Below are 16,253 nucleotides of genomic sequence, written 5' to 3'. Positions count from 1 at the left end.
TGAAAAAACATCAAGACGCGCATCCAAAAAGGGTGTAAGCGCCAATTATATTATATATATACCTATATATAATCGAGTTGACAATTGACAATTTTTTCTGTTAAATGGGGAAAAGGCACAGGGCTGCGATCAAAAAAAGTTCTAAAAAATCAGTGTGATTATCGGCCTATTTGAAACTTTCATTTAAGAAACATCTAATGAGCTATAAAATTGCATACTTGAAATTCTGCATAAAAAGTTTGGATTTCTCTCTTTCGTGAGGCGTGTTTTATTGTGTGTGAACATAGTGTTATTTAAGCAATAATTTTAAGTAACTTAAATTAAGTCTTCTTAGTACGTACTGCCATCATGCTAGGTGAAAATGGGCCCCGCTTCGCGCGGTATGTGGAGGGGAGAGTGGCTTGGGAATAATAATAATAATAGAGTCCCTCTTATATAAATTTCTTGTTGATGGTTGTTGATGCAAAATGGTTGTTGTCATGCAATACGACTGTAGCATGAAATTTATCATTTCGTAAGCCTTTTGAGGCATTCGGCGATCTGCTCGGCAAATGAAATGTTAAAGAGAAGCGCAACTTATTTCATGCTGGCAGATGAGAAAGAAATTAAGCGCTCATTGCTTAAACGCCCAAGTCATTGAATCGGAAATCCGGGACTCTGCCAACTAGACGATTTCCGCCGGAATTGCTGTTTGATATTTGTTTACCAGAAATGTTCACTGAGCGATTCTGTGTCCAGTATCCTAGTATTTTGGACATTTTCATATTTTTTTTTTTAAATGTGTTTATATGAATGTTTGAATATAATAAAAAGAAACTAGAAAAATTTTGAAAAAATTAATCATTTTAAAATTTTTGGTAATAGGACTATGAATAAGTTCGTGCGGTTTTTTTTTCGAAATTTGAAACTTTATTGACGTAAAATGGTTACAAATTTAATATTCAAAGTATTGTCCATCGCTTACTACTACTTTTTCCCATCTTTCTGGCAATTCACGGATTCCCTTTGTGAAAAATTCGGTCGGTTTTGCCGCAATCCACGAATCGATCCATTTTTTGACTTCATCGTAATTACGGAAGTGCTGGTCAGCCAGGCCATGTTGCATCGATCGGAAGAGATAGTAATCGGATGGCGCAAGGTCTGGACTATACGGCGGGTGGGGTAGGACATCCCATTTGAGCGTTTCTAAGTATGTTTTGACCACTTGTGCAACATGTGGCCGAGCATTGTCATGTTGCAAAATAACTTTGTCGTGTCTATCGGCGTATTGCGGCCGTTTTTCTCGCAGTGCTCGGCTCAAACGCATCAATTGTCGTCGGTAGACATCCCCCGTAATCGTTTCATTCGGTTTCAGTAGCTCATAATACACAACACCCAGCTGGTCCCACCAGATACACAGCATAACCTTCAGGCCATGAATATTCTGCGCCGACGTCGATGTTGAAGCATGGCCAGGGTATCCATACGTTGCCCGACGTTTTGGATTGTCGTAATGGACCCACTTTTCATCGCCAGTCACAATTCGATGCAAAAAACCCTTTCTTTTGTGCCGTTGAAGCAGTTGTTCGCATGCCATAAAACGGCGTTCAACGTCTCTTGGCTTCAATTCATACGGCACCCAATGGCCTACCTTTCGGATCATTCCCATGGCTTTTAAACGTTTGGAAATGGTTGATTGATCAACTCCCAAAGTTTTTGCAACCTCTTCTTGCGTTTGAGCCGGATCTTGATCGAGCAATTCCTCCAATTCGGTATCCATGAACTTTGGCGGCGCACCCTCGCGTTCTTCGTCTTCCAAGCCAAAATCACCACTTTTAAAGCGTGCAAACCACTTCTGGCACGTTCGCTCAGCTAGAGCATGCTCACCATAAACTTCCACCAAGATACGATGACTTTCGGCTGCTTTTTTCTTCATATTAAAATAATGAAGAAGAATTCCCCGCAAAAACACATTATTTGGCACGAAATTCGACATTTTCAAGTGTGGTAAAAATATTGTTGTTTACGCTTCAGATAAAAAACTTATACTGACGTTTGTGCCTTACGACAGTAGCTCTCCAATGAATGTTTGGAAATGTGGATCGATGGAATAATAATCAAGTTACGCCATCTGTTGTAAAACCGCACGAACTTATTCATAGCCCTATTACAATTTTTTAAAATAAAATATCTTCGATTCTTCTTACCATTAAAAAAATGTTATCTTTTTCTTGTTTTGGGATAAAATATACTTTAAAAATTTTCAAATTGGAAAAAAAAGATTCTAAAAAGTATATTTTATCAAAAAAAATTAGATACAATTGAAAAAAAAAATATAAAAAACTAAAATACTCAAGCATAGGCTAGGCTAGTTTAAGTGGCTGCCATCCGAAACACTTAGTCCTCAATAGTATCAATAGAGACTACTGGAGCTCGTCCTTTACACTCTTGAGCCTCCTGTGAACTAACCCCTGGATGTAATGAATTTTCTTAATTTCGGCAACCCTATTTGTGATACCTTTTCATTGCTGTTAAGAAATGGGAATTCGAGCGTGGAAAGCCCCTTTCTGTATAGAGAAATGCTTGTAAACAGGAGGTGTTCCACAGTTTTCTCTTCTTCAATATATCGACAGCTTCGATCATCATGCATCATCATTGCATGCCAGTTTATTTGCAAGCCTTTCAGTCTGACTGTGGCCTTTTAGTACCTCTATCGTGTTTCTCATATCTTGTCTCCTGGGATTTAGTAACGCCATGGTTCCATTCTGGCCAAGTTTATCTGCTTATTTGGCAAAAGAGTGATTGCCTCCAACGGGCATTAGCGGCATGGATAGAGTGCCTATCTATAAATAGTTTGCAGGTAGCTTAGGGAATCGGTATTAGTACATTATTTAAGTGAATATTTATTGTTGTACCTTTCCTTCCAAGCTCATCTGTTTTCCAACTATCTTTTATGTTTCTATGGGCTGGCACCCAATTCAGGTTTATTTTAAAATATTGCAATACTTCGCATAATAATTTGTGGCATTCAGCTACCGTTTTTGATGAGTATTTTACTGACTCTAACGCTTTCAGAGCTGCCTGATTATCCGAGTAGAGCAATATGCCCTCTCTTATAGCGATAACTTCTGCCTTTAAAATACTACAGTGATTAGGCAAGCGAAAGGATGCACTGACGCTTAGCTTTTCTAAGTAAAATTCTACACCTACCTATTCATCAAGCTTAGATCAGTCAGTAAATATATTGGCTCTATTTTCATCTTCTACCGTACCATTGTTCCTGTCTTCTTTTAAAGGGAATATTGTGATAAAGAGTTTATCAAAATGAAGCCCTACACTGTTACGAAACTTTGTTATAAATGGAAAATTTTCCTCAAGCGTAAAATAAAACCAAATTTCAGAAAAATTTACAACAGCACACAAAATACTTGGCTTGAACCACTTCAATGGACTGGACTCGACTGGAGAATATTTACACTTCATTTCTACAAAACTTTAACTATGTAGCTATATATGTATGTGTGTACATATGTATGCATATCAATTCCACATTAGCATTTATCGCCACACAATCGATTAGCACCTCATTGAGAGTAATTAGCGATTTGCAGTAAAGTTAAACATCAAGCAAAGACTCCACTTAACAAAACGCCGCTGCCACACTGCGTTGACCAACAACAATGCACTACAAATGCATATATTTGCACAAATGTAATACTTTCTATTCATTCTAGAGTTTATTTGTTTGCTTGTATTTGCATTTTCAACGTTCGCATAGAATACAACTCATTTGAAAAGGGTTAAATTAGCGCCTCTTTAACAGCGTAAACAATGTTGACAGGCCAAACAAAACCCAAACAAACATTTGTGAGCAAAAGAAATCGAGTGAGAAGAAGGAAGCACTAACACCGTCGGAGTTGCGCATGCGTTGCTGCTGATCTGCTAAACAAAAAATTAAGAAAAAAACTGACAAAGGCTTGATTCAAATATTTAAATGACTTAGCGCCACACGGCGACATATAAATATTGACATACAAATGCACATACAAGCTGGACTTAATGCAAGTGTTTTACACCTGCACATACATATATTTCTGTGTATGATAATATCGCCGCAGTCTTAGCCCAATGTTTGTAGGTATTCTTAGCAATTCAACATTTACAAATTGCCGAGAAATCAATGTTCTCAGCACTCAAGTCAGAGTTGTTATGCCGAATTCTTGGCGCTGACTTTGGCTTTAATTGTTTGCACAGCGTATTACATATGTGTGTACATATTTATTTTATTCCCAACCAATGTTTATTTAGGCCTTCTGTCTTCTGCACCTCATCAATAAGACTTCTTTTTTATTTGATTTTCTTCACATGCGTTTGGTAGGATATACATATATACTTATGCAATCTTAATAAGCGTTTACAACTAACTCAGATGTGTATTTCTCAACTCGTTTTCCTCCTTTCTTCCTCTTCTCGTTTTTCAGCCCTTTGAATACGTTTTCTGTTGAAGGTTACACTCAACTCGAATGCAATCGATCACTCAACTGGGCTGTTGCATGAGTTTCCAAGTTTTTTTCTCCGAAAAAATGGCTGTGAAAAATGGCGTTAGTATTTTTTTATATTTAATTATTTATTCATTTATTCCACAAATATGGATGTGTATGAGTGTATGATGTACATTGGATATACCTGTATGGGTAAATGGTGGATTTCAAGTATACTTTCATGGAATTTGCTCTGATTATTGTGAATAATGACAATTTTGTTTGAGAATCTCTGGGATGTATTTATTATAGAATATTTTCACTCTGTTCTGCTGTTTGACATAGTGACTGCAGTGTGCTTGAATATTACATACGCACGTATGTGTTATTTGAAGACTTATAACTCAAAAATTGTTCAACTTATTTGTTAATAAAGGTTGTCAAAAAAGTCTTGCGGTATTTCCGCAAGCTTGTCTTTGCAAGCTCGTAGTTCTAGTTGTATTCGTCGCATCGGTTCACGCTAGAGCTTTTTGGAAAGCTCTTTTCACGTGCTAACACGTGTTTGATTAATTGTTGTTTGCTTTTAGTCGTTCGTGAGTTATGGCGTCGCAAACATGGAGCAAAATAAAGAGAAAATACGGCATATTTTACAGTACTACTACGTTAAAGGCAAAAATGCATCTCATGCTGCCAATAAAATTTGTGCGGTTTATGGACCCGATACAGTTTCCATTTCCACCGCACAACGATGGTTTCAACGTTTTCGTTCTGGTGCAGAGGTGATCGAAGATGCGCCACGGTCCGGAAGGCTTGTCGTCGAAAATTGCGATAAAATCGCTGAATTGATCGAAAGAGACCGGCATAGTAGCAGCCGTAGCATCGGCCAAGAGCTGGGCATGAGTCCTCAAACCGTTATAAACCATTTGAAGAAGCTTGGATTCAAAAAGAAGCTCGATGTATGGGTGCCACACGACTTGACGCAAAAAAACATTTTTGCCCGTATGGATGCATGCGAATCGCTTCTGAATCCCAACAAAATCGACCCGTTTTTGAAGCGGATGGTGACTGGCGATGAAAAGTGGGTCACTTACGACAACGTGAAGCGCAAACGGTCGTGGTCGAAAAGCGGTGAAGCTTCCCAGACGGTGGCCAAGCCTGGATTGACGGCCAGGAAGGTTCTTCTGTGTGTTTGGTGCGATTGGCAGGGAATCATCCACTATGAGCTGCTCCCCTATGGCCAAACGCTCAATTCGGACCTGTACTGCCAACAACTGGACCGCTTGAATGCAGCACTCATACAGAAGAGGCCATCTTTGATCAACAGAGGCCGAATTGTCTTCCATCAGGACAATGCCAGGCCACACACATCTTTGATGACGCGCCAGAAGCTCCAGGAGCTCGGATGGGAGGTTATTTTGCATCCACCGTATAGTCCGGATCTCGCACCAAGTGATTACCACCTATTTCTGTCCATGGCGAACAAGCTTGGTAGTCGGAAGTTGTCCTCAAGAGAGTAATGTGAAAATTGGCTCTCCGAGTTTTTTGACAATAGAGAAGCTAGCTTCTATAAGAGGGGCATTATGAAGTTGGCATCTCGTTGAGAACTCGTCATCGAACAAAACGGCGCATATTTGACTTAAATCGCATTATTATAACCAATTTTATGAACAATTGAAAATTCAATAAAAATACCGCAAGACTTTTTTGACAACCTTTATGAGCTTTATGGAAAGCTATTGCTTTTGTAAATAATGTTAAATTTCCAGTAGAAAAAATTGAGTGAATAAGAGTTTAAAGCTGGAAGTAGCTGAATTTATTTTAAGATTGACGAAATTCGATTTATAAAAATTCTGCGTTTGAATTTATAGAAGTCCGAACGCAAATACTTCCAATTCCTTTTGTAATAGCCATAATGATTGATATGATATGAAATCATTGGGAAAGCGAGCTCAGTGATTGGTTTTATCAAGAGGAATATCCAGAAATTTGCAAACCCAATGACCATTAAGGCCCTTTTATATGTGCATCTGTGATTTATAGTGTCACTGAATACTGCTTTATCATTGGTATTCATGTTATAATATCACTAATTTACAGCCGAAAAATCCCGCGGTCCAAACCACCCAATTGCAATATAAAATCGGCCCCGTCAATGTTGTTAGTTCTTGTTTTAAATTTGATATCTGCATTGTTACTGTTCTTAAAAAAAATTGTAAAATTTATTACCTTAAGTAATTTGTTACTAGGAAAATTAACTAATGATATCACAAAAATCGATTCTATATTTCCCACTTATTAAACTTTACTTATTACACAACTGAGTATTTTTATTCTCATGCGTTTAATTTTTATATTATTGGAAAGTTTGTCTCATTTTAGTCTTAAATTTATGTTAGTGCTCAAATATTTATTATAAAATGGCTATTTGTGCACTGCGACCTAGAAAAGAATTTATTTTAGGGTATTAATAAATCTTTAAACTGCTATAGGCTTAATTTCTGCCAGGAGGTTTGGAGGTATACCCCTGTTCCTTAGGTAATTTAGTTTGCGTCTCGCCACTGCTGGGCAATCGAAGACAAGTTGTTTCTAGTGCCTCTTTACAGAGGCTACAAGAATCATTTTCTGTCACACAATTTTTTCCATGTGGTAATTGAGTTTCCAATGCCCTGCTCGTAGTTCAGTGAAGAGCTTTATGCCTTTTTTTAACTGAGGTTAAGGATTGCCTCTACCTTTATATGTGCTGGATCAATGATTTTTTTTCAATTGCCGGTTGTCCGTTTTGGCTATACAGTATTCGATTAAGCCTAGTTGTTCCCGCTTACGTAAAAAGCACTTTTTAAGCTGTTTTTTACCCCGCAGAAAGGCGCAGGACCAATGAAGGGAGTGTTTGTACTCTTTTCTGCTAAAGTGACCGCAATTTCATTCCCTCGTGTCCCTCATGCCGTGGTACCCACATCAGAGTAACAAATTTTCTTGATGCTAGAGTTTCGAGAATTTTTTAAACATACCCGGACCAACCTTGTTTGAAATGAGAAGCTATCTAGCGGTTTTAAAGCTGCTTAACTGTCAGAGATATGATAGTGACTCCACGTGTGCCTCTACGAAGACACTCATAGCTCCGACGGAAAAATGGAAGTCGTTTTTCCCATTGCAATTGCCTTCTTGAAATATTGTCCGGCAACTCAAGCCCCGGCACTGCCGTCTTCCATTTGGGAACCATCAGTAAACCACTCCTATGCGCTCTGTTTTAAAGATATTTCATTGTTTCTCCGTGCTGAGCGATTACTGTTAACAACTTTGAAATTCTTGGAGATTTTTAGATCTCTTTTCATCTTGCCACAGACCGTCAGGCACGGTGAGTTCATGCTTGAACCCAGAATTCTTACATGCCCTGTAAGATTGCTTTCTTTAAGATCAAATAGATTAGGCAGCCTTAGGACCGCACTAGCTACCGACCGTTTGGCTACAAAGTGGAGTGGAATGAGTGACCATTCCTGAAGCCTTTGTGGGGCAAGTTTGCATTGCTCCTGTTACGCTCAGAAAGGCTAGTCTTTATACCTTGTTATGTGTTATCTGAGTCTTAATTTGGTCTACTTTTAGCCACTATACTAAAGAGGCGTAGGTGATCATTGCCACTTAGACGATATGCGAACTTGTTCTCTCTGCGTGATAAAAAGTTTTTAATTCCTGAAACTCATAAGTCAAACTACATATTAAGGAACTATTAAGGATGCACACGATTATGGACACACGATAAAGGGCATTCGTTTCAATGCTAATAAATCCCAAATTATATTAAGCCCTTTTGTATTATTTAATTACATTAAATTAATAATTTTTAAGTATTATCTGTATTCGCAGTCTATAAGAACGCACAGTTTTCGGCAGACTAAAGAAATAAATAAGAAAAATCATTTGAAGCAAAAAGGTTGTCTGAACCTCCCATATTTTTCATTTAGTAATCACTCTTATGCATACTATTATATCTCAAAATTCACAGAAAGGGACAAAAAGGTAGTGAGGAAGCAGCTTTGGTTAAACTTTTTTAATTATCTAATGTTAAAAATTAGTAAATTTGGACGTAAAGAAAATCATAAAAATCTTTTAGCTTGGAAAAATTAACTATCAGTACGTTTTCAATAAATATCAAATTTTTGAATCTCTAAGTATTAGTGAAACGCAAGAACGAAACAAATCTAGAACTATCCACGGGTTCAACGCCGATAATTACGCGTGAAATAAAGAGTCTTTCAAAAGCGAAGCCTAGATGTCAGTGAATAATTCCTAGCCGGTACCTTTTTTGTATGTCTCCCTTGGCATTTGTCAAGTAGGCAGATGTACAATTTTACTCCTCAAAATTATTAAAATTTATTATGAAAATGGTCAATCTCAATGCGTGATTGTTCTGGTGAAAACAATCGTCCGAATGATTTGACAATTCAAAGGTTGGTGCAAGCATTTCGAGAAGGTGGTTTTGTCGAGGATAGAAGAAGGACTGGCAGACCCTGAAATTCAACTTAGTGTTGAGAATATTATTGCCGGCTGTAGAGCAAAGTGTTGGTGAAAAACCTTCAACATTGACACGAGTACCCTATGATCAGAAAGTACCGGGAATGTTTAATTTAAACAAACCGCGCACGTGGGAACCGGTCCATATTTTTTTCTTATGTTGGTAGGACTGTAAGACATACATCTGTCACTTTTTAGCGCCATCGGACCATTAGTGTGTGCTTGGCCGGCCGGAAATGTAGGCAAACAATTCTTGGATTTTGCATGATGACAACGCGCCATCGCACCGAGCCCAAATTGTGCTGGATTATTTGACCAAACACCACGTAAATACCATCATGCAAGCACCGTATTCAGCTAATATGGTCCCGTGCGACTTCTTTTTGTTTCCCAAGTTGAAGTTACCACTTCATGGAAGGAGATTTCAGTCGATAGAGGAGATCAAAGAGAATGTGACGAAAGAGCTGAAGGCCATCCCTTCGTCGGCCTACCCGGGAAGCATAGAGGACTGGGTTAAACGTTGGCACATGTGTGTTGCTTCAGACGGGATAAAATAAATTTGCCTGAAATTTAACTCTGTTTTGTTCAAACAATCCCGGTACTTTCAGATCAGAGGGTATATCAACGTACTCAATAACTGGGCATTCATGAATGGACTATTTGGCGGATTTGCCCTGTAGACGTGTTTATGGTGTACATTTAAATGATGTAATTTTTCACAAATAATTTATAAGTGCTGAATTTTGGAATAAAGAATCAAAATTTTTGCATGTTTTACTTTAAAGCATCAATAGGGCGTGTCTTTTGGAATACCTCTTACAAACAAGCCCAAAGAAATGGCAAATAACTTAAGAATTGTGTCAAAATGTGTTATAAATGCTGAAAAAAAGACATTTATTTCACTCCAATAACTTTAAAGCATTTATAATAAGGAAAATACCTCTGCTTTCCGTGAAGAAGACCGGAAAACATTCTTGGATTATATCAACAGGCCCTCGGAACATCGGAAAACGTGAAATGTATTCATACATAAGTCTAACTTAAAATTTCTTGATCTGACAAAAGGTTGTTTGTTTGGCAAATACTCAGTCAATATTGTCCATCCTACGTAAGACCAGGAAAGCGAATTTCAAGGTTAGAGACAGGTGAAGGGAAATTAATTTTTGTAAGAATCTTTGCAGTTTATGGAGAAAAAGTGTACGTAGCTGGCCCTTTGTCTTTACAACTGGTCCAAAAATGTATCATCTTATTGAGGTCAAAGCCAGACAGCGGAAAATTTTCTGTACATTCTCCAAATGAAATGTACATAGTGAATCGTGGTTGATTATAGTGACCCCTTTTCTTTCCCATTCATTGTGGCCCGTAATTAGTCCTATCAGGGTTCGTAGCTTACTTCTTCTCTGTTTGAAATGGAATTTTGCAACCACCGTGTCAGGTAGGGCGGGTCGATTTAAAAATCGCTCATTGCTCTGTGAAAATCATATTCTAGGGATCAAAATAAGAAACTTTGCCGAAGGAACCATACCTCTAAAACGAATTCTGATGTCCCCCAATTTGGGTCGAACTTTTGGGTAGGGGCAAATTTTGAGAAATCCCACTTTGACCCATTTAGAGTGCTCCAATCGAGTCCAAATGTGTGACCGACCTCCACTAACTTTGGACGGCCGATCCACCCATGCCAGTGGCACACCCCCTGGAACTCCTCTGGGGGGTTCCCCATACAATCATTTCAAGAAATCATACAAAAAAACTAAAAAGTTCGACCCAAATTGGGGGACATCAGAATTCGTTTTAGAGGTATGGTTCCTTCGGCAAAGTTTCTTATTTTGATCTCTAGAATATGATTTTTACAGAGCAATGGGCGATTTGTTTGCCTCCCCACAAATCGACGAGGCCTAGTGTCAGGTCTTCTAAGGGCGCCGGACTACTTTCGGTCCAATTGAACACCACAGTGTTCAGACTCACACATAAGTTCAAGTTCGTTCCACCCACAACTTACATTACTGGCTTATTTTTGAAGAGGTGCGATTTCTAAGACTTTTAGAGCAAAGAACTTTAAAATTTTAACCGAAAATTGGAAAACTTCCACAAACTTCTCAGCATAATTCCATGGTTTTTAATTAAAATTTGTAGAAAAATGTTTGGTATGCAGTTTTATAACTCATTAAGATTTAGTATAATAAAGTGCCGCCGAAGCTGAAGTGGTTGTTGCGTGACTATCACGCAGAAGTGCACCGGTTCGAAACCCCGGGCATAAAACACCAAATGATAGAAAAAGTTTTTTATAATGGCAAACCTCTGAACGTATTGCTACCATGAAAAAGTGTTCTGCCGTTCGGATGTGGCATAAAACTGACGCACACCACAAATAGGAGGAGAGGCTCGCCAAACTTCCAGTAAAGGATGTAATCGCCAATTATATTTTGTATATAAATTGTAAGTTTGCGGTTGCTATTGTAAAAATATACGTTCATACTATTAATGGTTAATGGTTAATGGATGTAAAGGGTTAAGGTATAGCCCTTTAGCACTGCGACCATATTGATCTATTGTGCACCCTATGCTGTCTGTTGACTGTTAAGTAAGCTTATGAATTGTACCAGCTCCTTCTGAGGAAGTGATTGAAGGTCTTCATCTATAAGCATGAACTTGTTTAAAAACCTTTTCCTTCTATGCGTCAACCCCGGACATTCGATAATGAGATGTTCTATAGAAGTGTTATATGTAAGTGTTTGTTGCAGGTGAAGTGACCCGTGAGGGCGCCTGTGAGAGTGCGAATGCTTTTTTTGTTTAACGTGAGGTCCATGTTAGCTCTTTTAGCGTTGAAACTTAGGAATTTTTTGGAGTTTCTAAGATCCTTACGTTGATACTATTAATTTTTTATAACTTTTTTCCACTGGCAATTTACGCATTTCCTCCGTATGACGAATGCACACATTTTTAAAGTAGTCGGATACGTGAAATAACAAGATTTAGAAATTCGCACATATTCGCAGCGGAGAGTAGAGTCATAAGTCGTTCAACTTTTTTTTAAGTAAGCACGCCGACAGGTGGAAGAAACTCGAGCGGAATATTTTTGAGAGTTGAGATTTTAACAAATTTTAACACACCGAAAATTAGGGGATATATAAAGGGTGGTTAAGTTTTAAGGGCCGGCGTTGATTTGGAATAAAATACAATTCTTTTAAAAAATTATTCTCATTTCTCTTTATTATGATAATATTGATATGGCTCAACTACGTATAGAACAAAATATTGGCCAAATGGCTGCCGTGGCCTCAGCGGCACATCTCCATTAGACCGGAGTGAAATACGTAAATTTTTTCAAATCATATCGTAATAGCAGGGAAAAGTTGCTACATATCAATACAAATTTAGGAAAAAAAAGAAATTTCAAATCGGTTAATATCTTCCGTTCGCGCATTGCATTTAAAATTTACAAATTTTATCCCAAATCTAGCTGATTTACGAAAACTTGTAGAAGTTGTAAATGATTAAAGATCGAGCTCCCTTTTTATACATAGAACTTTCAGCATTGAGTAGTAGACTTTTAATTTACTAATCTATCCATTTCTGTGGTTCTGAGCGATTAACTTTTACCAATTTTACACCAAATCTACTAAGGAAGCCTATGCCAAATGAGGCTTGCGTGAAAGCGGCTTACGGCTACTACAACACGTCTGTGCTTTAGATCGTCTTCCATATGGTTACTTGTATTCCATCGTCTTTCTTTTCATTTTGCTTTTGATTCTGGCATACCGATAAACGAAGTGCACGGAAGAGCTAGTACTCTCTGGTCATTACCAGTTCTGCTTTCACTCTTGTCGAACAGCGCTGTTTGGTCAAAAAAAATTCTATTCGATGTTCTTTTGAATTACATAGTTTACACAATTACTTAACATTAAATCTCTTGAAACATTTTATTCATGTCTCTTACTCGTAAGGACATACACTGCCCATTTTTTGGTGCACCTAAACCACTGCTGTCATCGGTCCTTCCCACTAATACCGACATTATACAATGTTGGCAAGAAGTGAGGTACAAAATGTCAGTAGAACCTTCTGCTGCCAGTTCTGGTCAGAAGTTAAGCTTCACAGTTATAGCAGATACCTTAGCTCATCAGACTGAGTCCCTTTATTCCAAGGCTTCGATTCCAATAGTTTCCCACACAAGAGTTGTACAAAAGATTAAACATCTACATGATCGATACTACACTCTTCGTAAATCTTATTCAAGGGACAAAGACACACCTGAGAAACAAAAGAAGTACAATGATTTTATTGAACAATCTTCAAGTACATTATTTGACATTTCGTCCTGCAAGTGCGAGATGACACTCAATTGCTTTTGTCAAAGCAGCTTTGACAAGTGTATTTGTCCCAGGCCGGTAACTATCAACTGCACATGCCCTAAAGATAGAAAGATACCGCCATTAGAAATCAAATTTCTAATATATATGCTCAAAGATATCTCGGACAAGGAAAGATTGGGACAGTAGATACCAAAGAAACTCAAAAGCTTACATTAAAATTGCAGAGAAAAGCTCGTCACTTAAGTCAGACCAACTTACCTGGACCTTCTTGTAGTAGTATTGATTCTGAAACAGAGATAACTCCTGAAGTTGACAATGATAAGAATGATCCCGATTTTCAGACCCCACACTCTATTTCCTCTCAGTCAGCAAGTTCAAAAAATGCACAGATGCGCTTATCACTTCCAGCAACGGCCTTAACAAGTGATCGTTTTGGAGTATCTGATAGAGCAGCAGCAGCTATTGTGTCTAGTGCATTTAAAAACGTTGGTCTTATAACGGACAAAGATACTTCTTTTGTTGTTGATTGAAGCAAAATGAGAAGAGAAAAAGAAAAATGTAGACTAAAACTTATCGAATCGGGGAATGCAATAGAGCAATTAAACGATCCGATGTGTGTGTATTTTGATGGCAGGATGGATGACACTTTAGTTTTAGTTGAAAAAGGAAACAAACGTTATCAATCTATAAAAAAGAAGAGCACATTTCAGTAATAGCAGAACCAGGCTCAAAGTACCTTTGTCATTTAGTACCTACTTCAAAAAGTGGAAAGGACACAGCATACAGCATTGTAAATTATTTTGAAGAAAATGGTATAAATAAATCTGATGTTGTAGTGATTGGATGTGATGGTACGTCAACAAATACTGGGTGGAAGAATGGTGCAATAAAATTCATTGAAACGCGTTTAAAAAGACCAGTACAATGGGCTATCTGTCTCCTCCATTTTAATGAATTACCTCTGAGGCATCTAGTTGAAATACTTGATGGTAAAACAACAGGTCCTCAGTCTTTCAGTGGGCTTCTTGGCAAACAGCTGGCTAAATGTGAATCTTTGTCCATCGTTGCTTTTCAGAGGATCGAATGCTCTCTTCCACGAACGCTTGACGCAATAAGCTTAAGTAAAGATCAGAAATACTTACATGACATTTCCATTGCTATTGATGCTGGTTTTTGCTCCCCAGATCTAGCAAATCGAGATCCGGGACCAATATCACACTCTCGTTGGTTGACAATTGCAAACAGGTTCCTACGATTATACATTTCTTTGCAGAAGCCATCTAAAAATCTCATTCAAATTGTAAAATACCTCTATGGTTCGAAATCAAAACAAATTCGTCAATAGTTGACGGACCTAAACATATTTTAGAATGTATTAAAAAATGTAGAATCTTATCTTCAGAAGTCCAGGCAGTAGTTCATAAGGTTATTCAAACAAATTCCTTTTTTGCCCATCCAGAAAACATTCCTCTCGATGGTGGTAGATGACAGAGAGCATGTCCGCGATCTTGGATTGAGGCGAGTTCTGAAAATAAAAGAAATCCCTTCAAAAGACAAAAATATTAGAAACTTTTTGGTTCCTAAACTGAACTTTGGAGCAAATGAATATTTTGAGTTAATTAATTGGTCTGAAATGAAACTTACCTGCCCTCCAATTTTAGACAGCCTTTCTTCTGAAGATATCTTGCAATTAATTTCTGATAAAGAAAAACCTAAATTAACCATAGATTTAACAAATATTCCATGCCATACGCAAGCTGTGGAGCGTTGCGTAAAACTAGTAACTCAAGCGTCCTCAAAAGTGTATGGGAACGAGAGACATGATGGGTTTATAAGAGCAGCACTCACTTCTCGTACACTTATGCCTCAATTGGACACTAAAGCAGACTTTGCCACTCTCGAATAAATAATTTTTCATCTTTGGTTGGTTGGTTGGGAAGGGAGTGGGTGGAACTCGTCGTACAGTCACCTTCACGCGGTGAGTTCTGAGTCGTCCAAAAAGGGCGGGCCAAGAGCTGTACAAAACTTCTTTAAGATAGTGCGGTCAGTGGGCGCGCTAAGAGGGGAATAATTTATTCTACTTATATACTCAAGAAGACTTATACAAAAATTAAAATAGAGAAACTAACCACCCGCAATTACGTAAATTTATACAAAAAATGACATTTTCCACTTCTTTTCAGGGGCTGTAGGGGCTTTGATAGAGCGGTAGACGTTTTTCTTTTCAAACTATACCTGATGTTGTAATAGTCTACAAAAAATGAACTTTATCTAACATCATTTCCACCTCTTACAATTTTTCGAATATTTGTTCAATTTATTATAAAATTTGTAAATTTTAAATGCAATGCGCGAACGGAAGATATTAACCGATTTGAAATATCTTTTTTTTCCTGAATTTGTATTGATATGTAGCAACTTTTCCCTGCTAAATTTACGTATTTCACTCCGGTCTAATCTCCATTCGATGGTCCAAATTTTCGATGACGCTGACGCATAATTGAGGTTCTATGGCGTTAATGTGCCGAATTATCTCATCCTTTAGCTCTTAAATTGTTGCTGGCGATTCTTTCAAATAACCCCAAAGAAAGAAGTCCAACGGTGTCGTTGACGTTTAGGTGTAGTTCACATTCAACATCGGCGCTTGAAATTTAGCCCCCTTTATATATATATATATATATATATATTATATATATTTTATGTATATATATATGCATATATTCTATTTTTTTATATTTTATTATGCCTTCAAAATGTTTCCTTTTTTTCTATTTATGCGCACATGTGTGTGGATTTGCACACATGTACTTAATAGCTCTATGAATAAGTTCGTGCGGTTTTTTTTCGAAATTTGAATTTCGGATCATTCCCATGGCTTTTAAACGTTTGGAAATGGTTGATTGATCAACTCCCAAAGTTTTTGCAACCTCTTCTTGCGTTTGAGCCGGATCTTGATCGAGCAATTCCTCCA

The sequence above is a fragment of the Anastrepha obliqua genome, chromosome 4 (assembly GCF_027943255.1).
Source record: "Anastrepha obliqua isolate idAnaObli1 chromosome 4, idAnaObli1_1.0, whole genome shotgun sequence".
Classification (NCBI taxonomy): Eukaryota; Metazoa; Arthropoda; class Insecta; order Diptera; family Tephritidae; genus Anastrepha; species Anastrepha obliqua.
Note: the sequence above shows the minus strand (reverse complement) of the source record.